We start from the raw sequence: 24,682 nt of genomic DNA, 5'->3' as shown, positions 1-24,682 counted from the left end.
GCTATTATTATTCCCATTATACATATGAGGAAACTGAGGCATATGGAGATTAAGTAACTCTCTCCTTTGCAGACGACCTCTCCTTAAGAGCCATATGTGTGGCAAGAAAACATCTATGTCCAGAGAGAATGTCTTTTGGTTTAGCAGAACTGGGTGGGAACACAGTTCTTGGGGGCAAAATTGCAGTGTGAAATAAATCCAGTTTAATTGCCTGTGTAGGCAGGCATTTCCAGCTGGTCTCTCAGCTTCTCAAATCCTTGGGTGTGGCTTTTTTGAAGAGGTCTGATTATTCTGTACATTCATACCTGTACAGCTGGTGACTTTTAGAACATCCCACCCTGAGATTCCCAAGAACGTAATCTGGTCCAGAGGTAGCACAGCTCAGCAGTGTGCGTCCTTGCTGGCTTGCAGGACTGGGTTTCTAGGGGGTCGGTAGAGGAAATGAAATCCAGCCAGATGCACGATGCCTCTGTCCTGGTCTAAAGGGGAGCCACACATCAAAGCACTCCTTGCAAAGGCAGTGCCCAGGTTTCCCAGGCAGCCCGAACACGTGTGCTGTTGCCTGCACAAGAAAGGCATTTGTTTCCTTGGAAATCAATTACCAGGGCCCATTTAATGAGCTGCTTGCCTCATATCAATTCTGATCAACATGCCTTTGGTCTTGCTACTCTCCCTTGGCTCACAAAGCAGGATCTGGGGAGGGGAAAGCAAGTTCCCAGACCCACGACCAAAGGGTGGTGTCTCTCCTCTCCTTCCCCCCACTCCCCAGGTACAGAGACTCTTGTCAGTGTCTACAATTCCACCATCGTGATTCATTCCTTTGGGCTTAAAGACCATCTTTGGTCTTTTGATCTTTTCCTTCTCTATTACTTATTAGGTTTCTTGTAAATCATAAAAAAGATTGCATATCCGTTGTAACCAGACAAACAATTCAAAGGGGTTTAAAAAAGAAGTCATTAATTTCTTCCCCCACTCCTTCCAATTTTTCCTCCAACCTCTGAGAAAACAACACTGGTTATCTGTTCTATGTCCTGCCATAGCTTGATTCAAGCTCATAAAACATGTACAAATATGTACACATTTGTAGAATTTTTTTGGCTAAACTTGGATCATATTATGTACACTACCCTGCAGCTTGCTTTTTTACACTAATCACACCAGAAATTCCTGCAGATATATGATTAACTCAACACATCTTTTAAAATAACTGCATAGTATTTCACAGTTTGGTTTTACATCATGAATTCAACTATTCTTCTACTGATTGACATTTAGGGTGTGTCCAGGATATTTGTGTGTGTATGCTTGACATTAAACAGTGCTGCAATAAACATGTTAATGTTTTTGTAGTTACTTTTATTTCTGTAAAATAGAGTAACCTCAATGGAGCTTGCTACATCAAAGGGGATATGCATTTTTATTACGACAGCTATTGCCAGACTAATTCCCAAAGAGCTTCTAAGACTTCAGAAAAAAAAAAAAAGGCTTCCAGCAGGAATTTGGGAATGCTTGTTTCCCCATACACATGCTAGCACTGGATATTATTAGTCTTTTCTTATTTTTGTTAATCTGACTGATGAAAAGTGGAATCTCACTGTGGTTTTGCTATGAATTTCTCTGGGTAATAAAGACTTTGTGCACATTTTCATATAGTTTATTGTATTTTGGCCTTCAACAATCTCTTGATATGCAAGTATTCTTGAAAGGTGTTAATGCCTTAATGCTTTGCTCACAATTACTTGTGAACTCAGAGTGTGGTCTTACAAGAGGAGCATTACAATTAAGAAGCAGGAATAAAGAACCATTCTGGGGCTTCCCTGGTGGCACAGTGGTTGAGAATCTGCCTGCCAACGCAGGGGACACGGGTTCGAGCCCTGGTCTGGGAGGATCCCACATGCCGCGGAGCGACTGGGCCCGTGAGCCACAGCTGCTGAGCCTGCGCGTCTGGAGCCTGTGCTCCGCAACAAGAGAGGCCGCGATAGTCAGAGGCCCGCGCACCGCGATGAAGAGTGGCCCCCGCTCGCCGCAACTGGAGAAGGCCCTCGCGCAGAAACGCAGACCCAACGCAGCCAAAAAAAAAAAAGAACCATTCTGTATTTCAACATCTGTTAGGAACCTGGATTGTGTCAGTGCTGGTACCCTCTTGTGATACTGTGCGATAGTTTTGCAATATGTTAATGGTGGTGGAAACTCAGGAGAAGGGACACAAGATCTCTCTGTAGTATATCTTACAACTGCATGCATCTCTGCAAATAAAATTAAATAAAAATTAAAAGTGTAACTAAAATTTTTGGTTAGGATCCAGCTCCACCTGGTCTAGTGGTATTTGCCATCACTTAAAAGACTGTGTTTTTAACAAATTTAGAGAGGCTGTTGAAGGTCAAATTTTTTGGATAGACCCTTCCTGACACTGGCCCCCTAATTTCGTTGGCAACCACCCCGTGAGTGACATAGTTCTTATGGGGTAGCTGTCTAGGTTTTCTCTAATTGAAGAGATGAAGTGAATGTAGTTTAGAAGAGGATCCTATCACTTGAACTTTCACTTCCCTGAAGACCCTCTTCAACAACGGCATGATCTGGAAAAATTTGCATATGTGCCCAGTACATCAAAATTTTTTAAAAAAGTTGATTTAGAAGAACACATAGGCAGAACACTCTATGACATAAATCACAGCAGGATCCTTTTTGACCCACCTTCTAGAGAAATGGAAATGAAAACAAAAATAAACAAATGAGACCTAATGAAACTTAAAAGCTTTTGCACAGCAAAGGAAAGCATAAACAAGATGAAAAGACAACCCTCAGAATGGGAGAAAATATTTGCAAGTGAAGCAACTGACAAAGGATTAATCTCCAAAGTATACAAGCAGCTCATGCAGCTCAATATCAAAGAGACAAACAACCCAATCCAAAAATGGGCAGAAGACTTAAACAGACATTTCTCCAAAATAGACATACAGATTGCCAACAAACACATGAAAGGATGCTCAACATCACTAATCATTAGAGAAATGCAAATCAAAATTACAACGAGGTATCACCTCACACCAGTCAGAATGGTCATCATCAAAAAATAAATGCTGGAGAGGGTGTGGAGAAAAGGGAACCCTCTTGCACTGTTGGTGGGAGCGTAAACTGATACAGCCACTATGGAGAACACTATGGAGGTTCCTTAAAAAACTAATAATAGAACTACCATATGACCCAGCAATCCCACTACTGGGCATATGCCCTGAGAAAACCATAATTCAAAAATACGCACGCACCCCAATGTTCATTGCAGCTCTATTTACAATACCCAGGACATGGAAGCAACCTAAGTGTCCATCGACAGATGAATGGATAAAGAAGATGTGGCACATATATACAATGGAATATTACTCATCCATAAGAAGAAACGAAATTGAGTTATTTGTAGTGAGGTGGATGGACCTAGAGTCTGTCATACAGAGTGAAGTAAGTCAGAAAGAGAAAAACAAATACCGTATGCTAACACATATATATGGAATCTAAAAAAAAAGGTTCTGAAGAACCTAAGGGCAGGACAGGAATAAAGACGCAGATGTGGAGAATGGACTTGAGGACATGGGGAGGGGGAAGGGTAAGCTGGGACGAAGTGAGAGAGTAGCATGGACATATATACACTACCAAATGTAAAATAGATAGCTAGTGGGAAGCAGCTGCATAGCACAGGGAGATCAGCTCGGTGCTTTGTGACCACCTAGAGGGGTGGGATAGGGAGGGTGGGAGGGAGACGCAAGAGGGAGGAGATATGGGGATATATGTATATATATAGCTGATTCACTTTGTTGTACAGCAGAAACTAACACACCATTGTAAAGCAATTATACGCCAATAAAGATGTTAAAAAAAAAAAAAGTTGATCCATTGACTAGGCATTTCTGCCGTGCCTAGTATGTGCCAAGCACTGATTAGGAACTGAGAATACAGTGCTGAACAAGACGGTTGTCATGGAGCTCAGACTCACGGGGAAGGGCTGATAATACACAAGCTGGTTAAAGATGAAACAGGCTCATTTTGAGTTAGTGATAAATTCTACCCAGGAAAAGATGTGATAGATCTCTATGAAGGGGGTAGGTTAACACTGGATCAGATAGAGAAAACATTCTGGAGAACATTGAGGTATTCTAGGTTAGATATAGTTGTTTGGATTAGAAGTGTGCAGTAGAGATAAAGTTGGACAATTTTGGTGTCAACTTTGGAGGTAGAATGAGATGAAGTTGTTGATGGATTGGATGTGAAGAGTAAGAGAAGGAGAGGGATTGAAGAGGATTCTAAAGTTTTCAGTTTGAGAAACGCAGAGAGATGGTGGTATCATTTCAGGAGCTGGGGAGGCCGAACAAAGAATTAGATTTGAAGCAAAAATGAAGAGTTCACGCAAGCGGGAGGAGATATGGGGATATATGTATGTGTATAGCTGATTCACTTTGTTATAAAGCAGAAACCAACACACCATTGTAAAGCAATTATACTCCAATAAAGGTGTTACAAAAAAAAAAGTGAAGAGTTCTCCTTGACGATGTCAGTTGCTCTCCAGATGGAGATGACAAACTCATCATTGAATATATGAATCTAGAGTCAGACACGCAGTCTGAACTCGAGCTATAGATTTTAGCTTCAACAGCACATACATGTTATTTAAAGCCACAGGACAGGAAAAAAGGAGAGGCGAGCCCTGGATTCCTGGTGTGTGTAAACGTGTCTGCTGAACTCAGATTCGTGCATCTACACGCTTACCCAACCCATCCACCTAGATGTTGAGTAGGAATCTCAAGCTTAACATGTCCAAACCAGACGTCTTGACATTCCCCCTAAAACTGTTTGTCTGGGCTTCCCTGGTGGCGCAGTGGTTGAGAGTCTGCCTGCCAATGCAGGGGACATGGGTTCAAGCCCTGGTCCTGGAAGATCCCACATGCCGCGGAGCAACTAAGCCCGTGAGCCACAACTACTGAGCCTGCGCGTCTGGAGCCTGTGCTCCGCAACAAGAGAGGCCGCGACAGTGAGATGCCCGCGCACCGCGATGAAGAGTGGCCCCCGCTTGCCGCAGCTAGAGAAAGCCCTCGCACAGAAACGAAGACCCAACACAGCCAATAAATAAATAAATAAATAAATAAATAAATAAAAATTAAAAAAACAAAAACAAAAAAAACCCGAAAAACTGTTTGACCCATGATCATCTTCATCTCAGTTAATGGCAATCTATTTCTCCAGCATCTCAGACCAAAATTTTGAGAAATTCATATATATATATGTACATACACATATATATACACATATATAGTAGTATATACTTGTAGTATATGCATATACATAATAAACATGTAGTATATTATTCATATATATCATATATATATGAATTTTATACTTGTGGTACTGAGTTCTTATATTCAGAAACTCTCGTCATTAAATTTTGCGCAAGGTTTTAAAGAACAGGATTAAATATCTTATGAATAAAACTTACTGAACAAATTACAGTTACATCTCATATTTCAGATGATTAATGTTTACATGTCTCACAGATCATGATGGCTTCATTCTATCATGAAGTAATATTCCAAGGCATGACAGGCCCTGAGGGTGAGGGAAAAATTATTGACATTTCTCTCTCTCTCTTTCTCTCTCTCTCACTTCACTCACCAACCATCAAGGAATCCTGCTGGTTCTACCTTTAACATCTATCCAGAATCTGACCACTTCTTACCACCTCTGTTTACAACACTGCACCAAGCCCCAGCATGTCTCCCCTATATGGTCTGATCATCTGTATGGTCTCCTAACTGGTCTCCTACTGAGTTATTGACATAAATCACATCATGATCACTCCTCTACTGGAAACCCACCAGTGGCTTGCCATTTCACTCAGAGTAAAACCTGCAGTGCTCATAACAGCTTTCCAAGACCCTGCATCATTTTGTCCTCATGAGCTATTGGATGTCATCTTGTCTCCTTGCTATTCTTCATTCTATCCAGCCATGTTTCTGCCTCAGGGTCTTTGCACTTGCTGTTTCCCAAATGGAACACTCTTTCCCCAGATATCTGCATGGCTTGTTCCCTCACTGCCTTAGAGTATTTGCTCAAATATTGTCCCCCTCCCCTACTAACACTCCTTATTTCCTATTTTTAATGTATTATGTGTCACCTTTTATCATAGTGTGTAATTGTATTTATTTTAAATTTTTGATTGTCTATGTCCCTCTGCTGGAGTGTAATCTTCCTAAAGACATAATTTTTTAATCTGTTTTATTTACAGATGAATTCCAAGTATCTAGAGTGGGCACAGAATAAGAAACAATCAATCTTTCTTGAATTAATGAGAAATGTAAATTCCTAGAAAAGACCTGAGTTTTTTTTCTTATTGATCTTCAGTTGTTTTTAAATCTCTGCTTAACTTAATCTTGATTTTTATTCTACTTCTGCAGGAGCTTTGTCTAGGTTTGTTCAACAATAGACTACTAAGGTGGGGGGGATCAAAAGGTTCTTGATCTCATTTCTAGTTCTTGAGCCATTTAAGGAATAAATGGCTGCATTGCAGGTTGGTTTTTTTTCCCCTCCTGCTGCTGTTGCTGGATAAGACTCATTTTATGAAATGGGCCATGTGATGCCGTAAACCAGAGCTCAGTGGCCACTAACTTCCTATGTCCGTGATTTGAATAAATACTTTTTCTCTATAAGAGAGAGGCTCATCCCCTCCAAGTACCAGGACGAAGCAGGATAGAGGATGGCTTCTTGGAGTCAGGCAGACCTGAGTTTCAAACACAGCTTTCAGTTCCCTCTTGGGGGATCTTTGCACAGTTCAACTTCTCTGAAAACACTAAAGAAGTTAATGCAATTGAGATAATCAACATGATGTTTCTGGCACAGTACGTGTTGCATGGTAACCACTCAGTTAATAAAAACAATTACTTATTTTCCCTGTTGGTTTGATATCACTTTCCTTTCCAAGTCAGAATGCAAATAGGAGATGGAAACTCTTGTTTTAAGGGTGAGTTGGGCCAACTCTCTACATTTGCCAAAGAGGTACTTTATCTTATTTGTTCAATCAGAGAAGAATACCTTTGTCAGTGAGCTTATTCCATTGTAAACACCATTGCTCTTCTGCTCAGGCTACACCTGAATGATTCTCCTCCATCCTGAACACGTGCATGTGGAATTTTGAATGTCGGCGTACCTTATTTTTATTCTCAAAAATGCCATCTTGAGAGAATCTACCTTTTGGGATCTATCAAGTCCTGATTCAGCATTTAGTTATCCATACCAGCAATTTGATTTCTGCAAATAAATTTCGGAGCCCTTTTTAAATGGCGGTGTGCTTGTGTAAATATCCTCCCAGGCAAAAAGACTGAATGTTTGCATCCCTGAGCTCAAAAGGCTGAGCAGGCATGTTTCAGGGAAATTACTAGCCGAGTGCCAGGGCTCAGAACTCAGGAGTAGTTTAGGGAGATGCCCTGGTATCAGCTGTGAAATGTGGGAGAGCTATAACACAATTTTAAGAGAAATTCCAGCTTTATCCTTCATTCACTTATTTATCCAACAAGCATTCATCAAATGACTGACCTGTACTAAGTCTTTTTCTAGGTGCTAGGGACACAAGCGATAGTGGTAGTAGAAGTAGAAGCAGCAGCAGCAGTAGTCGGAATAGCTACCACTTTAAAAAAAACTGAGCATCTATGGTGGACCAGGTACTCTACCTGGGACTTCATGGCTATCAGCTCATATTCTGAAGATGATTTTGTTTTTGCAACAGCCAGTCATTTCTTCTGGGAATGAATCTCACCAGAGCATATTATTTTTCTCATGTTGGGAAAGGGAGGGCATGGCAAGTTCAAGAAGGACTGTTATACTGGATTGATAGGATGAATGTAGAAGTCACAAGTGAGAGACTTGGGGATGTCACACCTCTTTCCCTAGAAGGGTAAGAAATAGAAATGCACAGCTGATGGTGTGTCTGATAAAGTAACCCCAGCTCACAGGTGAGTGGTCCCTAGGATAGTAATGATGGAGTTACTGCTTAGTGAAGGAAGGGACAATTGTTATTTGTTCTTGTTATGCTAACAGGGAAGATATGATTTCCTCATATATTATAAAACTGTCACTGTGTTGCCCTGGGAGAAATGAATGTTGGTTTTGGTGAGGGTGCAAGCTTCCCAGGGAACTAAGGAGAAAAATCTAATGCTAGTGGGGAGAACGAATTAGAGTTGGGGCATCCATAACCTTCTCTTCTTGTTGGATCCAACACCATCTCTCCTCATTCGGAGCTATCAGATTCAGCAGATGAGAGCCTTGATTTGACCTTAACGCATGGCTGAGTTCCAAAGTATGCAAGATACAAGAACGTGGAAACACTGAAACTTTGTCCTCCTTTTTGGAAGAGTGTGGCTTCCAAAGAGCTCAGGGTTGGGGCACTGAGTTGGAAGGCTTAGAAAAGGAGTCCCCAGAAAGACGTCATTATGGATTAAGGAGAGATAATGGGAAGTAAGGCTAGGGATGCAGTCATATGGGAAACATCCTTCTGAAGGCTCAGCCCTTCCTCACTTAGTGTGACTCTAGGTAACAGGTGTGGGACTAAGTCACAACTTGGGGCATCTTACATGAAGGCTCTGCGAAGTCTACTTGACCTTTCATTCATTCATCAACACTGTGCTCAGCCCCCGCTACGGGTCAAACACTGCATGGTGGCAATACAGCCAGTCATGGTTCTTGGCATCGTAGGGCGAATGTTTTGGTGAAGGGAACAAAGAATAAACAAATTTATGAGTAAATAGAATTACAAATTGCGATAAGTTCTAGGAAGGAAATAAGGCAAATGATGGCTTTAGATAAGGTGCCTGTGGAGAGCTTCATTGAAGAGGAGATATTTGGGTGGAAAACTGAGAGATGAGAAGGAGTCAGTGTACAAAGGACTGGGGACAGAAGGAGAGGGGACAGGATGGGGAGGGCAGAATTCTTCTGAACTTCAGAGCAGTAATTCTCAACCTTGGCTGCCGTTTGGAAACTCTTGAGAGAATTTAGAATTTACCGATGCCTGGTTCCCATCTCCAAGAGACTGTGATCTCACTGGTCTGGGGTTGGTCCTGGGAATTTATATATTTTAAAACCTAGCCCCCACCCCCGTGATTCTAAAGTGCAGCCAGGTTTGCAAAACCCTGGCTTAGAGGAAGAAAAAGGAGCAGGGATGGCTGGAACCTAGTGAGGGGGGAAAAAAGAGCCAAGAAGAGGTAAAAAAAGGAGGCAGACTAGATCATTCAGGGCCTTGGAGGTTGTTATAAGGAGTTTGACTTTGATTTTAGGCAGTCAAATAAATTTATTCGTTTCTACTGTAGCAGTGTGTGTGTGTGTGTGTGTGTGTGTTGACTGGGGAAGACTGAAAACCAGGAAATACATGAGAGGGGTCAGTATCTACTCCCTGACTGTCCTGCCAAAGTCGTCAGAAGAGAGGAAGATGAAGGGATGACAGCTGTCTCAGACCCCAGAGGTATGAAAACCAGCTCGCTGCCGCTGAGTCAACTCCTAAAGCTTAAATGACAGACTGGATTTCTTGATATCTCCCCGATTAATATACTGGCAAAAAGTGGAAGGGCAAGTTACCAAGAGATTAGTGGGGATTATTGTAGGGGAGGGATGGGAATTTATTCTCCAGGACTCAGAATGAATAGGGACCCCCCAAACTCCTGGAGCAATGCCATCCCATCCAGGTGCCTCAGCGTCCCTCGCCACCTGAGAAGGGTCCACGGACCAGCGACACCAGCATCCCATGGAGCTTGTTGGACACACACCCCAGGACTGCTGACTCCAAAGCTGCATTCTGACAGGATCCCCATGTAATTCACGTGCATTTAGAAGCTTGGGAAATGCTGCTTTAGCTGTTTCCTGTCAAGGCTCAGCTCGGCCCACCCAGGGCAAAAATTCAAATCCAGCTGCCACCCTTCTCTTACTTATTCCAGGTCTGGCTACTTCCTTCCATCTCTGTGATTTCTCTTTCCTGCCACCGGTGAAGACACATCCTCTCTCTCCCCTCTGTGTTCCTCTTCCCCAAATTGTAGTTACCTTCTCTCACCTGCTCACCTACTCTCTCTGCTTCCATCTCCAACTAATTGTCTCTGTCTTTCTTTTTGTGAGCACAGATAGAGGACTTGGCAGAGCCCTTCCACACGCACTATTTAGCTGATCCCACAGCAGCTTTGCTTCTCTCCAGTTTACAGATGAGGCCACTGAGGCTGGGGGAGATTAGACCACTTGCTCAAGGTCACACAGTAGTAAGTAGGGGCCCCGGACTGAAGCAAGATCTGTCGGATTCTAAAGCCTATGCTCTTAATAATGAAGAAACACAGCTCTCTGCATGAACAATTTTATTGCTTTTCCTATAAGATGTGCTCATTCCTTCTTCTGAACCTCTCCATAGCATTCTGTACCTGTGGCCGAAGAATATTTATGAGATATTCACCATTGGTTCTCCCCTGATTTCTCTTCTGTCCTATACCTTACTTCTCAAAATTAAAGACGGGAGAGAGAAAGAGAGGCTTAGTATTGCATTTGATACCTCAGGTTGGCAAACAGAAATAACCTGCTGGTTCTGGCTTTTGCGTTCAAAAAGCCTGAACTTCCTGGGGAGAGAGGATTTATAGAAAACAGGCTATATTTGCAGGATCTAAGAAGCAGGGGAGGATGGTTGATGCACTGTGCCTTGCCCTGGGCTGGGATAAGGAGAGGAGCCGTGAGAGAGAGGATGACACAGCTCAAAGGCAACCCCTGTGCCTTGATTCTCAGGAGAGCATCTGTTTGGAGAACCAGAGACCTCAGAAAGGTCTGGGGGTCCATCTTGGAAGTTGGGACCAGAAGCAGCCTTTTCACGGTCCCATTGCTCCTTGGTGCGGAGTAATAACAAAGAGGGAGCCATGGGTGTGAACGGGAGTGCCAGGTTTCCCAGCAGCAGCCTCCGTGGACCAACAACTGAGGGTAGGGCCGGATGATGGATGAACCAGGAGATACTTGCCCACCTGGTGAAGAATCTCAAGAAGCTAGTTGCCCCAGACTCTGAGTCCCTGACGTCCAGAACTTAGACACAACTCAGGAACAAGATTAAGCTTCTGCCACTTGGCAAGAATGGGAACACAAAAGAGAAAATTAGTTGAGTTGGTAAGAAAATGATTCTATTTCTTTGCAACTGAGTTTGAGGACAGAGAGTTGTGCCTACCTCCAGCCTCTCCAGAGGCGGGCGCTGTCTTTCCCTGGCCCCGTGTCCTGCCCAGCTCTGGGATCGGATCTGCAGCGTCTGCAAGCCCTGCCCCCTGGGCCCAAGGTCTTTCGAAAACAGCTCAGGGTCTCCCCAGAGCCCTCCTCTCTTCCTCGATCCAGGGCATTGCACAGATCTCCCTGCTTCCCTAGGGAAGGCGGGGCCTCCCGCAGTGCTCCTGCATAATTGGGACGATGCGGAGGAAAATTAAAAAGGTCATTAATCACCGTGGAGCCCAAGGCAGCTCTCCGGGACCTATTCTTCATGATGATTAATGGGAGGCATCTCCTCCCCACTCCTCGATTCATTTTCCTGCCACCATTCACTCGCTTTCCTTTGCTGTGTCCTCTTCGTCCCCTTCTGAGGGAACAGGGGTTTCTGGAGACCACCAACTCAGGGTCAGGTCTTTCCTGGCTGTCTTCACTGCCACCAGACCTGGAGTGGACCCAGGGTGAGCCCCCCGATCAGATGCACAGCTGACAACCCATGGGCAGCTCACTTCATCTGGGGGAGCCTCAGCTGCTTCATCAAGAAAATGGGGGCGCACATACCAATTGACTCGCAGGTTGTGAAGATGAAATGGGAAGATGCATGTAGCGGTGCCAGATATGCTCTCTGGACAAGAGTGAGGCTGCCTAAAACGTTAACGTCTCTCTCCCTCTTTTATTGTTATTTTTATTGCTCTGATGAGTATTGTTGTCCTTCAGTGCTCTTGCAGTCCTTAATCACTAGGAAGGACTGAGGACAGATCCAAGGGATCTCACTGCTCTTTGATGACGACGATGATCGTGATGATGACCACGAGGATGATGGACATTTACTGGGTGCTAGTACCAACTTCACATGGATTATTTCACTCAAACACGTCAACAACCCTGAGAGGCACACATTATTAGGCCCATTTTACACATAAGAAAACATGTTCAGAGAGGGAGAGTAACCAGCTCAAAGTCACACAGCTAATAAACAGCAGAGGAGGAATTTACACCCAATTCCATTCGATGCCAGAGCCTGTGTTCTTCTGAGAACCAGACACACCAGCTGTCCTTTCTCAGGAGCTGCATGCTTTCTTCCTTGTCTCTCCTTTTCCCAACCTCCAGATGGGGCTGCCCTTCCCCAGCAGGACTACCCAAATTCAGGTCATGCTCGAAAAGCCTCTTCTTCTCCTTTTGTTTGCCAATTAAACTCCCACTCGGCTTGCTGCTGCTTAAGATAAGCAGCTCTTTCTGCCCACTGCTGCATTGAGCCCAGGGTCTCGCTCTGACCAGCCCCCAATCAAGAGACACTTGATTTTCCTGAAGATAACTATATCCTGGGGGATTTGAGTGAATTTATAAGGAAAGAGCAGATCCTGTCAATTTAAAGCATAGTGAAGTACTTTTCTGAGGCTGGCAGAAATGAAGCAATGTTACCCTGTCAAATACAAAATCTTGGAGAGGGGTGGAAAACATTGGAAGACCAAGATGGAATCATGGTTCTGTTGTTGACTTGCTGGGTGAACTTGGGCAAGTCATGCTCCTCTAGGGTGGGTTCCCTAGTACAGTTACAGGGTGAAAATAGATCCTGAAAGTTTAAAGATGGAGTTAAGATGCTGGGATGGGGGGAGAATTTGCACAGGAGGGAAGGTGTTGGAGGAGAGAAGACTTGAGAGGGAAGGGGCCAATGCTTTGGCCTCCCCTGGCCTTCTGCAGGACACCCATTGTGAGAGACCAGATCTCAGGCGGCGGGGATGTCTCAGGGAGTCCTCAGGAGACTTAGTGGGGGGCTGTGTAGGAAGGAAGATGAAAATATAATGATAACCATGAAAGTATCAGTGATGGTATTAAAGGTATTGGGGAACATTTATTAAGCAACAATTATGTGCCGTTGTTTACCATAACCCTATGAAACAGCTACCAACTAGCATCTTCGTGTCACAGAGGAGAAACCTGGGGTGCAGAGGGGTTGGGTCATTTACCCAAGAACACGTAGGGAGCGACTGGCAAAGCCAGGTCTTGAACCCTTGTCTTTTCAACTCTAGAGTCAGAGCTCTTAGTGCCCACACTTGGCTGAGGTTCACCACAGTGTCGTGTGGATCTGGTATCCGGTGGCCCAGGGAGTCCTGGGTACCTGGGTGCCTAGAGGCTTTCTCCATATCCACAGCTGCTGCCTCAGTTTACCTGCTTAGAAAACCAGTCTACCTGAGTACCTGGGACCAGCTACATAATATTATGGGGCTCAGTGAAAAATGAGAATACAGGGCCCTTTGTTTAAAAATCATTAAACATTTTAAGATAGCAGCAGCAGAGCACTTAAGCGAGCATGAGATCCTTCTGAGCTCAGGGCCCTGTGGGACACTTACCTGGCGCCAGCATATTTCCCTGAACCCACTCCCAGCACACTCTTCCCAAAGGCAGGGCTCTGTCCCCCGTACCCTCGGTTACTCTCTGGCTCTTCCTCAGAATGGAAAGTTTGCATCCCTCCCTTCCTTAATGGTCACTGCACCTCTGTCCTGGGCTGGTTGCCATGAACTCATCTTGGTGTTTGCCAGATGCCAAGTAAGGGCTGTCAAATGTCTGCGGCTTCATAGGCCACTGGAATAAATTACTCTCCTTGCATGCCTGTGACTGTCCATTCCTAACCCACCAGGAAGAAATGTTCCAGAATATGAGCAAGTGCTAAAGGCCTCCTCTAATTAGCTGGCTGGTGGTTAACGAGGGATTTCACCGGGCAGAGACTTCTGGTGGTTGGTGCGTAATTACCATGGAAACATTCACGCCACCCTCAGTGCTTCCCTCAGCCTTTTTCCCCAGGGAGTAGACATTGCTTGGCAAAAGCTGCATCTGGGCTATTGACATTGTCTGTGAGAGAAATAAATGGACAATTAGAAGCAAAACAGGTTGAGAAGCAAGGCTTGTTGGAGCAAAGTTTTACCCGCATCCATCCTGGGGCCTAATTGATGCTGTAGTCCCTGCATGAGAGGAAATCATTGGAAGGTGATGGATTCAGTTTGGATGGATCCTGTTTTGTTAAGCTCAAGGACAGGGAAAAATGCCTAATTAGGAGCCAGACTTTCCTGCCTTTTAGAGGCAGCTGCTGGGTTGGCCAGGAGATATGAAGACTTTTATTTCTTTTTCCATCTTTACACACAAATATTTATTTATTCTATCCATCAGTGGAGTGAAGCCCCACGATCACTGTGTAAGTGGGATCAAAAAAAATTTAATCTTGTATAATGCATAATCATTTTCTTGTGAAGGTTATTGAATGAGAACAGGGGTTGGATGAAGTGTGAGAGCTGGGTTAGTCAGGATGGGCTAGGCTCTGCTGAAGTAACAAATAAACCCTAACATTTCAGTTGGCTTAACACAATAAAGGTCATTGAATGGGTCATGCAAAGTTCAACTGTGGCCAGGCAGCTTTTTATATCATATTCCTATGCCACCCGGAACACATGGACTTCAAGTTGCTGCAGGAGAAGAGAAAGATGGAGGAAGTACCACACAGGTTCTTAAAGGCCATGGGGCAGAAGAGACACATCTTGTTTTTCCTCGCACTCCATTGGCTACATCGCTCTAACCTAATGACAAGCGAGGCTGGGAAATACAGGGAGATCATGGAATTTTGGTAGCACCAAATAAACATGGCACCAAATTGCATTTAAAGAAATTGTCAAAAATGCAAGCTCTTTTGGAGAATGTGAATAGACAGACCAACAGCTCCTGGATCCATACCACCTTCTTTCACCTGGCTCTGCTTCCAAGGGTCACATTAAATGTCATACCAAAGAGTGAAAACAGTATCCTCCTTCCTGGAAAGCCTTTTCCCACTGCCTGGGCTGTTGTTTGCTGGTTTTCCACCTATGCCCTGGGAACCAGGACTGCGTCCAATGCACTCCCACCCAGGCTCCCTTGCTTCTGCATCCAAAGGCCAAAAAGAGAGAGTTAGAACAGGAAGGAGAGCTTGGACTGGCCAGTTCTAGAGGGGACAGCACCCAAAAGGTTGAGAGAAGAGGGAAGGTATCTAGAAAGGCCTCACAAAGGAGGGCACATCACACCAGAATTTTGAAGAGTGAAGGATGCATTCACTCATTCATTTATTCATTCATCATTCATTCACTTCTTCATCCATTCATTCACTGACTGGTGCCTGCAGGGACTAAATGAGACCACCTTTTCTCCCTAGGGATATAGGCTCGAGCAAGGAGTGGGCACAAGGCAGAGTAAGATGCAATAAATGTCTTCAGAGATGCATAAAGGACTGCACGGACTCTGGAGAAGGAAAAAGGAAATTCTCTGTGAACCAGAGGTATCCAGGAAGGCCTGTGGTGGAAGTGAAATTTGACTTGTATCTTGGAAAATGGATATTAATATTAATTTATGTTAGTGTTAACTTCAGGGTTGTATTAGAGATGTTTTATTGCACAAGGCATACATATTTGTGGTTAAAAATGTAGAAGACAACAGAGAAGTAAACTAAACAAAAGAAAATTAGCCAACAACTATTAATATTTTGACATCTATCTGCCTACCTACTTATCTATCTGTCTATAACATATGGCCATTCTATAGATATTCTTTTATGATCTGCTTTTTATTTTATAATATAGTAATCAATTCTGTATTAATAAATGCAGATGTACATTATCATTTTAAACAGGTGAATCATATTCTATTGTAGGAATATACCTTCCTTTCTTTAATCAATCCTCTATTGTTGGATATTTACATGGCTTGCAATTTTTTGTCATTATAAATGCAGTTGTGATTAAGATCTTTGTAAATGAATCTTTGTGCAGTTGTTTGCTTAGGAAAAAAATTGAGTGTGTTTTCAATCGGTAGGGATTTGAGGCTTGACATGAAGAATGTTCTTGGCAGAAGACTCAGAGAAGGCAGAGGCATAGAATCGGGAGCGCACGAGCAGATAGCAGGAGCCACAATGCACAGTTAACTGCAAGCCTACGGTGTGCCAGGCACTGTGCTATAAGCCTTCGCATACACCACCCCGTGCAATCTTCATAAGAACCATTTGAGGGGTATTGGGCTATTCCCGTCTTACCGATGAGGAAACTGAAACACAGAGAGGTTAAGTTACCTGCTCAGGGTCACACAGTAAATAACTGAGCTAAGAGTGGATCTCAGTTCGTGAGACCCCCAAAGCTCAGGCTCAGTTCACTTAGTAAGTGGTGATCAAGGTTATCACGCTGGTCAGTTAGTAATAATGGCTCTATTTTTGCCTTCACACCATTACTTAAGTAGACATGTGAAAAAAAATGGCACGAAGGCTCTCGTGTCTTCAGGCCGGCACAGGCGCCAGTGAGGACTAACAAGCCTTCATTGCTTTCTCATCAGGATGGGTGATGTCAGCAAAACTTCTTGCTTGGAAATATATTGTTTTGAACTTGGCAACCTGTAAGCTGGGTTACCATGGTTACCAGAGGGCCCTGGGGAATGATGAACATAAAGGGCGGGCTTGAAACACAGTCAAGTCCTCACCCTCCCGCCTCACCCTTAGCTGGTGACAGTCTTTGACAGACCCTCACGTGCCCAGGGAACCCCACGCCACCATATTCACGCACAACCAGGTTGACAAAATACTCCAGTGTTTTCAGCATGTAATAACTATTAATATTTATGGGACACAGTGGGGAAGCACTTCATGTGGATTATCTTCTTTAATCTTCCCCAAACCATACATGATATATGCTCCTGTTATTCCTATTTTACAGGTGAAGCCACAGAGACACAGAGAAGTTAAAAGACTTGCTCCGATGTCACACAGCTAGCAAATGGCAGTCTGGCTCCAGAGCAAGTGCTCATAAATAGCTCATTCTGGCTAGAGCCAAGATCTTTAGGAAGTCACAGCAAACAACATCTCCAGGCATCTTGTTGGTACCTAGCTTCTAAAAATTGCTGAAGGGAATATGGGTTCTTAGAACGGCCATAAAAGGTTTTAGGCAAGAAAGATATGGGGCATTAGCAGGGATGTCCTAAAACAACTAGATAAATAGAAGCAACAAAAGGAAGTCCAAATTCAAATGTTCCTAGGCATCCAAACAATTAGGCCTAAGGTCATCGTGAAAATCCTAGCAGGCAACTCAGGATGGCAAGGAGTTCTAAAGGTCAATGTTTACTCTACTTCAATAAAATTAAATTAAATTAATAAAAAGAAAAACCACTCTGACTCTGATGCCCAAGCTCTTGGCATCAGGCTGCATGTCCACATCTCTAGACTCACCTGTCTCCTCCCCAACGATGCCCCATTTGTACCATTCTTCTTTTTGCTCTTCTTCTCAGAGCTCCAAAGTGTTAAGAGAATTTGCAACTTTTTCATAGAACAGAAAAGGCCACAGAGCATACCACGATAATTGGGCTTGTTTTGTGGGGAGGAACGCCTGTCTTGGTGTCAGGACACCGTGTAAAAATGTGTTTTTATTCCACATAAATTAGTCTGTGTGTTCACCCCATGCTGGTGATGGCCTGGTGGCCTAAAGGGACTTGGCATAAACTCTGCCCACGGAGATCACTCATTAGTATAAGCAAGGCCCCTGTCTGCATTTTCTTTTGTCTCTTTTCCCGGACCAGAGCAGAACACAGGGTCTAATTGGGAGGCAGGTTGCAGAGCAAATGTGAATGAGCTTTTTCTTCCCGAATACTTCTCTTTAGCCTTGTCTACACCAGCAGAGGAATAATCCAGGACAGGGTCAGGCTGCAGTGAAAGTAGGATGTAGACTCATTGTGCCTGCAAGCCAGAGACTTAGAAAAGTGTATTCATGGAATCTTGGAAACTCAATTCAGAGAATCTTAATAATGGAGAGCTGTTTAATCATAGATGCTCAGAATTGCAGAGTCTTAGAATTTTACATTCTTAGAATTGTGGAAATAAAGACGCAGCTAGACATCAGGACCACAATTGCCCTCCACGAGCCTGCATTTCAGCTAGGTTGGACTTTCCCCATTTCCTCAGATGGGCTTTTGTTTCCCTCCTCCTGCCAGCCCCTACTCCCTTTGTCTGACTAGTTCATGATCATCATTCATGTCTCAGCTGAGATATCACTCCCTCTTGGGGGCCTTTCTCTCCATCTGCACTAAGACAGGCCCCTATGAGAGGAAAATGGAAGCAAGCCCCTCACCTTGCCTCATCATTCTCTTCTCCCCTGAATTGACTTAATGCTTCCCCAAGAGCCCCCCAGCCCTCTCCCCCACCTCAGTAGTCTGCAAAGTCTTTCAACGGAGGGATTTTAGCTCTTTCATTCACCCCCAGATCCCCAGTGCCGGGCACATGCCTGAGCCAGAGAAGATACTCAGTAATATCACTGTTGAATGAATGATTGCGTAAATGATCTTGGATTCTCTAGCTCTCAGAACCGGAAGGAACTTCAGTGTTAACCTTACTCACCTCCTTTCCCCAAGTCCCCTGCAGAATCCCGGACCAATAGTTGTCCTGCCTCTTCTTGAACTCCTGCAGAGAAGGGGAGCTCACCATTTCCAGGCAGGCGCAGCAATCCTTCCATGGTAGACAGGCTCACGTTACGTACGCTGTGACATTACCTCCCTACCCCGGCTATAACTCCTGGCACAACCTAGCACAGAGAAGAGCAGACTTGCAGTCCCAAATTGCTCAGTGGCAAGAATGATTCCCCAAAGGCTTATAGCAGATGCCTCGCGCTGGCAAACTGGTGACGGAAGAGTTGTATTTGACATAGAGTCTGACTTTCTAGTTCCATGATCTGAAAAAACTAAACTCCTTTGAAAGTATAATACAGATACAGAAAAGGGCACATATCACGAGGGTACAGCTCAGTGGATTCGCACAAAGTGAGCGCAATTGTGCAACCAGCCCAGAGGAAGAAACAGGACAGGACCAGTGCCTCCTGCCCCCTCTGGTCACTCCCTGCAACGTCCTGCTCTCTTGACTTCATGTTGATGGAATCCTGCGGGTGTATTCTGTTGACTATTCAATATTCTAAGATTTGGAAGAATCGACACTGAAATCTGGCAACCCTGCATCCCCCGTTCCCTATGGCAGCCGTGGCTGGGTCTGAATGACAGCTACCCTTTTACACGGCGCACGTGCTGTGCAACCGGTCCCAGGTCTCACCACTCCCATCCCGGGCGCATCTGACATGCTTCCCTTTGCTTGCCCCTCTAGGCATTCAATATTTTCCAATTATTGTCCAGTTATTTTTTTCCTAGAGGTTGGCACCTCTAGTAGCTCCATCATTTCATATGGGGAAGGCTTGTGGTGGAGCAGAGCAACGTTTTGGTTTTGGAAATAGATAGACATGAGTTGGAATCCTGATTTGTTACTAACTGGAGGGTCTACATAGCATAAGGCTTCAGAACATGGGCTCTAGTGCCAGATAGCTGGGTTCAGGTGGGTTTCAGTATGATCTTGGGCAAGTTATTTCACCTCTCCCTGCCTCTGTTTCATCTGTCAAGTGGACGAAAGAATGGTCCCTACTTCACAGTGTTGATAGGAGGGATACATGAGTTCATGCTTGTAAAGCACTTCGAACAGTGAGTCCTGGCACATGAGACACGTTTGTTAAACAATTAAATAGATACCCTTAAGTATGTTATGTCGCTCTTCAGAAACTCAGTTCAGTTACCTCATCTATATAATGGGAGCAGTAATGCCAGCTACCCAAGTTTGTTGCTAGAATTAGATGAGGGAACCCATATTCAGGGGCTCCCACAGGTAGATGTCAAATGAATTTATTTGTTCTCCTTCCACCAAGAGGGACCCATTTGACTTTGGTTTCCATATGAACAATAAACAGAACTGTTCAGGACTTGGCTTTGTTTTGGGCTTGGTGGTCCTGAGGCCACCTTACCATCCTCCCCCTCTGCCAGTGCCCAGCCCTGGAATGGGGCTTAACAGCTTGAGTCTCTCTGCCTCTCTTGCTTTCTCCCCTTAAATATTCATGGCCATACATGGCCTTTATTGTCACAGCTTATTTATTAATATGTTTGAAGCTGAAGCTGGACATTTTTTTTCTGTCTTATTCATAGTTCATTTTTACATATACATTCCTTTTTTAATATTCTTTTCTCTTTCTGACTCACTTCACTTAGTATGATAATCTCTAGTTGCATGCATGTTGCTGCAAATGGCATTATTTTGTTCTTTTTTTATGGTTGAGTAGTATTCCATTGCATATATGTACCACATCCATTCATCTGTGCATGGACACTTAGGTTGTTTCCATGTCTTGGCTACTGTGAATAGAGCCGCTATGAACATATGGCTGCATGCATCTTTTTGAATTATAGTTGTGTGGGGATATATGCCCAGGAGTGGGATTGCTGGATCTTATGGAAAACAGTATGGATGTTCCTCAGAAAGCTAAAAGTAGAATTACCATAGTTCATTTTTATAAGACAAAACCTCAAACTTAAAATGTCCATCTCTCTAAGGTTTCCATTTCAGGAGTTACTTTTCACTTTGTTCAGCATTTTGACATGAAAGACCTGTTTTCAAGAGGAATCAAGCTGCTCTGAATGACATGTTATTCATTCATTACTTCATTCACTCACTCATTCGTTCATTCATAAAATATACCTTAAGCACCATGCTTGTTTTTTGGGGGGATAAAGTCTTTATTGATAAATAGGTTAAATGGAATAAGTAGAATGGTGGTTTGTTAGGGAATAAAAATGCAAGCAGAATCTCAGTGTTTCTCCACCCTGGCCTCTAGCTCTTGGCTTCTGCTTCTTACTGGACCCTTTGGACAGTGAGGCCTTGCTGGGCAAGCCAGGCCTCCTTGGGCCCTTGGGGGTCTCTATCTTCCTGGCCAGTGATGCAAGCATCATCTTGGACCCACTGCCCTTAGGAGGAGCAGTAGCCTTGGCTCTTGGCCTCCTCAGCTGCTTGGATAGTGACCTCTTTAAGAACCTTGGCTTCCCTCTTTTTTTGTCTGGGAAAGCAGCTCCATTCTTGCCCTTGGTGACCATGAGTTTTGAACTCTGTCTCTGAGCTTTTGTTTTCCTGCGGGCCTTGGCATCTCAGCGGCTCCTTCTGCCTTTGACCTTTGATTTCCTGCCTGGTTCATTGGCACTGGGAGGGGCCTGTGTAGCCTTGACTGGTTGTGGGGAGGCCTTCCTGGCCTTGCCCAATTTTCCCTCTTGGTCTTTGGTCTGGCTGCCTTTCCTGGGGGTCTTCTCCTTAGGTACTCCTGGTTTGGAGGGAGGCGCCCTCACCTCTGCTGGCTTCTTGAGTCCTCCTTTCACCTCACTGGGTTGGGAAGGTCCTTCTTTGCCTCACTTGGTTTCTCGGGGCCCTTCTCCTCAGCCTCACTGGATCTCCTGGGAGCTGTCATGGTGGACATCTTCTTGGGCTGAATTTTCCTTTTGTTCTTGGGAACTAATTTGAAGCTGCTGGTGGCCCCCTTGGCCTTGGAGTTGATGGGCCTGAGGAAGAGGCCAAGGCCTGCTTCAGCATGTACTTGAACTGAATGACTTCCACTGTCAGATGCTTCAGCAGGATGTAAACCCTGATGGTTGCACCAAGGTGCCCTGGCACTGCAGCCATGCACAGCACCGGAAGCTAGCGGTGTGGCATTTGGCCTCCATTATGGCTCAGGCCTGGCTTTTCAGACCCAGACCATAAGGATGATTCTACCATGGAGGTCAAGGAGGTTGAGGAGGTCAAGGTGTCACTGGAGGCAAAGTTCCTGGGAGCCACTGCACAGGCAGATGTAGGTGGCCAACCCCCTCCCCCAGGCATCATCATATTGTTTTTAAGGAGCTGAAAAAACAGTGCAATGGCATGTGGGATCTTAGTTCTCACACCAGGGATCAAACATGCGCCCCCTGCAGTGGAAGTATGAACTCTTAACCACTGGACCACCAGGGGATTCTCTTGAATTGCATTTTTCTAATGACTAATGACAGTAAGTGTCTTTTCATGTGCTTATTGGCCATTTGTATATATTCTTTGGAGAAAAGGCTATTCAAATCTTTGGTACATTTTTAATTGGGTCATTGGTCTTTGTGAGTTGTAGAAATACTTTATATATTCTGGATATAATTTCCTTACCAGATATATAAATTTCAGATATTTTCTCCCATTTTGTGGGCTCTCTTTTCACCTTCTTGATGGTATCATTTGCAGCACAAAAGTTTAATTTTAATGTAGGCCGATTTATTCTTTTTATCACTTGTGATTTTGCTGTCATATCTAGGAAAACGTTGCCTTAAAAAAGCCATGAAGGTTTACTTCTATATTTTCTTCTAAGAGTTTCACAGTTTCAGCTCTTTTTTTATGTCACAACTTTTAAAGAATTAAATTTTAAAAATTTTCTAGCTTTATTGATGTACAATTAAGAAATAAAAATGTATATGTTTAAGATGTATAGCATGATGTTTTGATATATGTGTACATTGTGAAGTAGTTACCCCAATTAAGCTAATTAAGATATTGGTCACCTCACATAGGACGTGTGTGTGTGTGTGTGTGTGTGTGTGTGTGTGTATGTGTGTGTGGTGAGAACATAAGGTAACTTAACTCTTTTAGCAAATTTCAAATATACAATACAACACTATTAACTGTAGTCGCCATGTATACGTTAGATCTCTAGAAATGAATCATCCCATATAACTGAACCTTTGTAAACTTTAACCACTGTCTCTCCCTTTCTGCCACCTTCCAGATCATGCAGCCACCATTCTACTCTCTGCTTTTCTGAGTTTGACTTTTTAGATCTCACATATCAGTGAGATCATGCAGCATTTGACTTTCTGTGTCTGACTTATTTCATTTAGCATATTGTCCTCTAGGTTTATTCATGTTGTCACAATGTCAGGATTTCCTTCTTTCTTAAGGCTTAATAATATCCCATTACATACATGATCTATAAAAATCATGTATCAGAAGTCTATATATATACCTATAACATATACCCCATTTTCTTAATCTATTCATCCATTTACGGACACTTAAGTTGCTTTCCTATCTTGGCTATTGTAAATAATGCTGCAATGAACATAGGGGTACAGATATCTCTTCCAGATACTGATTTCATTTCCTTTGGATAAATACCCAGAAGTGGAATTGCTGGATCATATGGAAGTTCTATTTTTAATAGAGGTCCCTATTCTTAAGGGACCTCCATACTGTTTTCCATAGTGGCTGTACCAATTTACATTCCCACCAACAGTGCACGAGATTTCCCTTATTTCCACATCCTTGCCTACACATGTCATCATTTGTCTTTTTGATGATATCCATTCTAACAGGTGTGAGGTGATAACTTGTGATTTTGATTTACATTTCCTTGATGATTAGGGATGTTGAGCATCTTTTCATGTACCTGTTGGCCATTTGGATGTCTTCTTTGGAAAAGTGTCTATTTAGTTCCTCTGCTTATTTTTTTATTTATTGAATTTTTTTGTTGTTGTTGCTGTTACTGAGTTATATGAGTTCTTATATATTTTAGATGTTAACTCCTTATCTGATATATAGTTTGCAATTATTTTCTACCATTCTGTAGGTTGCCTTTTTATTTTGTTGATGGTTCCCTTTGCTGTGCAGAAGCTTTTTAGTTTGATATAGTCCCACTTGTTGATTTTTGTTTTTGTTGCTGTGCTCTTGATGTTACATCCAAAAAAATCATTGCTAAGACCAATGTCAAGAAGCGTCTTCCCTTTGTTTTCTTCTAGGAGTTTTATGGAATCAGGTCTTATGTTTCAGCCTTTAATCTATTTTGAGTTATTTTTGCAAGTGAAGTAAGAGAGGGATTCAGTTTCATGTTTTCTGCATGTGGTTATCCAGTTTTTCCAATACCATTTTTGAAGAGACTATCCTTTCCCCATTTAATATTCTTGGCTGCCTTGTCATATATTAATTAACCTATATGTTGTGGTTTACTTCTGAGCTCTCTATTCTGTTCCCGTGGTCTAAGTGTCTATTTTTAAGTCAGTACCATACTGTTTTAATTACTTTAGCTTTGTAGTATAGTTTGAAATCAGGGAGTAGAGCATGATACCTCCAGCTTTGTTCTTCTTTCTCAAGACTGCTTTGGCTATTTAAGGTCTTTTGTGATTCCATACAAATTTTAGGACAGTTTGTTCCATTTCTGTGAAAAATGCCATTGGAATTTTGATAGGGATTGCATTAAATTTGTGGAGTGCTTTGGGTAGTATGGATATTTTAACAATATTAAGTATTTTGGTTCATGAACATGAGATATCTTTTCTTTGTGCCTTCTTCAATGTCTTTCATAAATTTCTTATAGTTTTTTACTTTACAGAATTTTCACTTCCTTGGTTAAATTTATTCCTGAGTATTTTTTTTGATGCTATTGTGAATGAAATAGTTTCCTTTATTTCTTTTTCAGATGTTTTGTTGTTAGTGTATAGAAACAGCACTGATTTCTGTATGTTGATTTTATATCTTGCAACTTTTTTGAATTTGTTGATTAGTTGCAATTTTTTTTGGTTGAGTCTTTAG

The 24,682-nt window shown here is 43.2% G+C and overlaps 1 pseudogene; it reads right to left on the bottom strand.

The window, feature by feature from the left end:
- Window positions 1-381: 381 nt before the first annotated feature.
- LOC137750437 (histone H1.8 pseudogene) lies at window positions 382-21,763 on the bottom strand (annotated as a pseudogene).
- Between the last annotated feature and the right edge of the window lie 2,919 nt (window positions 21,764-24,682).

Source organism: Eschrichtius robustus, chromosome 16, assembly GCF_028021215.1.
Source record: "Eschrichtius robustus isolate mEscRob2 chromosome 16, mEscRob2.pri, whole genome shotgun sequence".
In the NCBI taxonomy this organism is placed as follows: domain Eukaryota; kingdom Metazoa; phylum Chordata; class Mammalia; order Artiodactyla; family Eschrichtiidae; genus Eschrichtius; species Eschrichtius robustus.
Note: the sequence above shows the minus strand (reverse complement) of the source record. Positions and strands in the feature narration are given on the sequence as shown.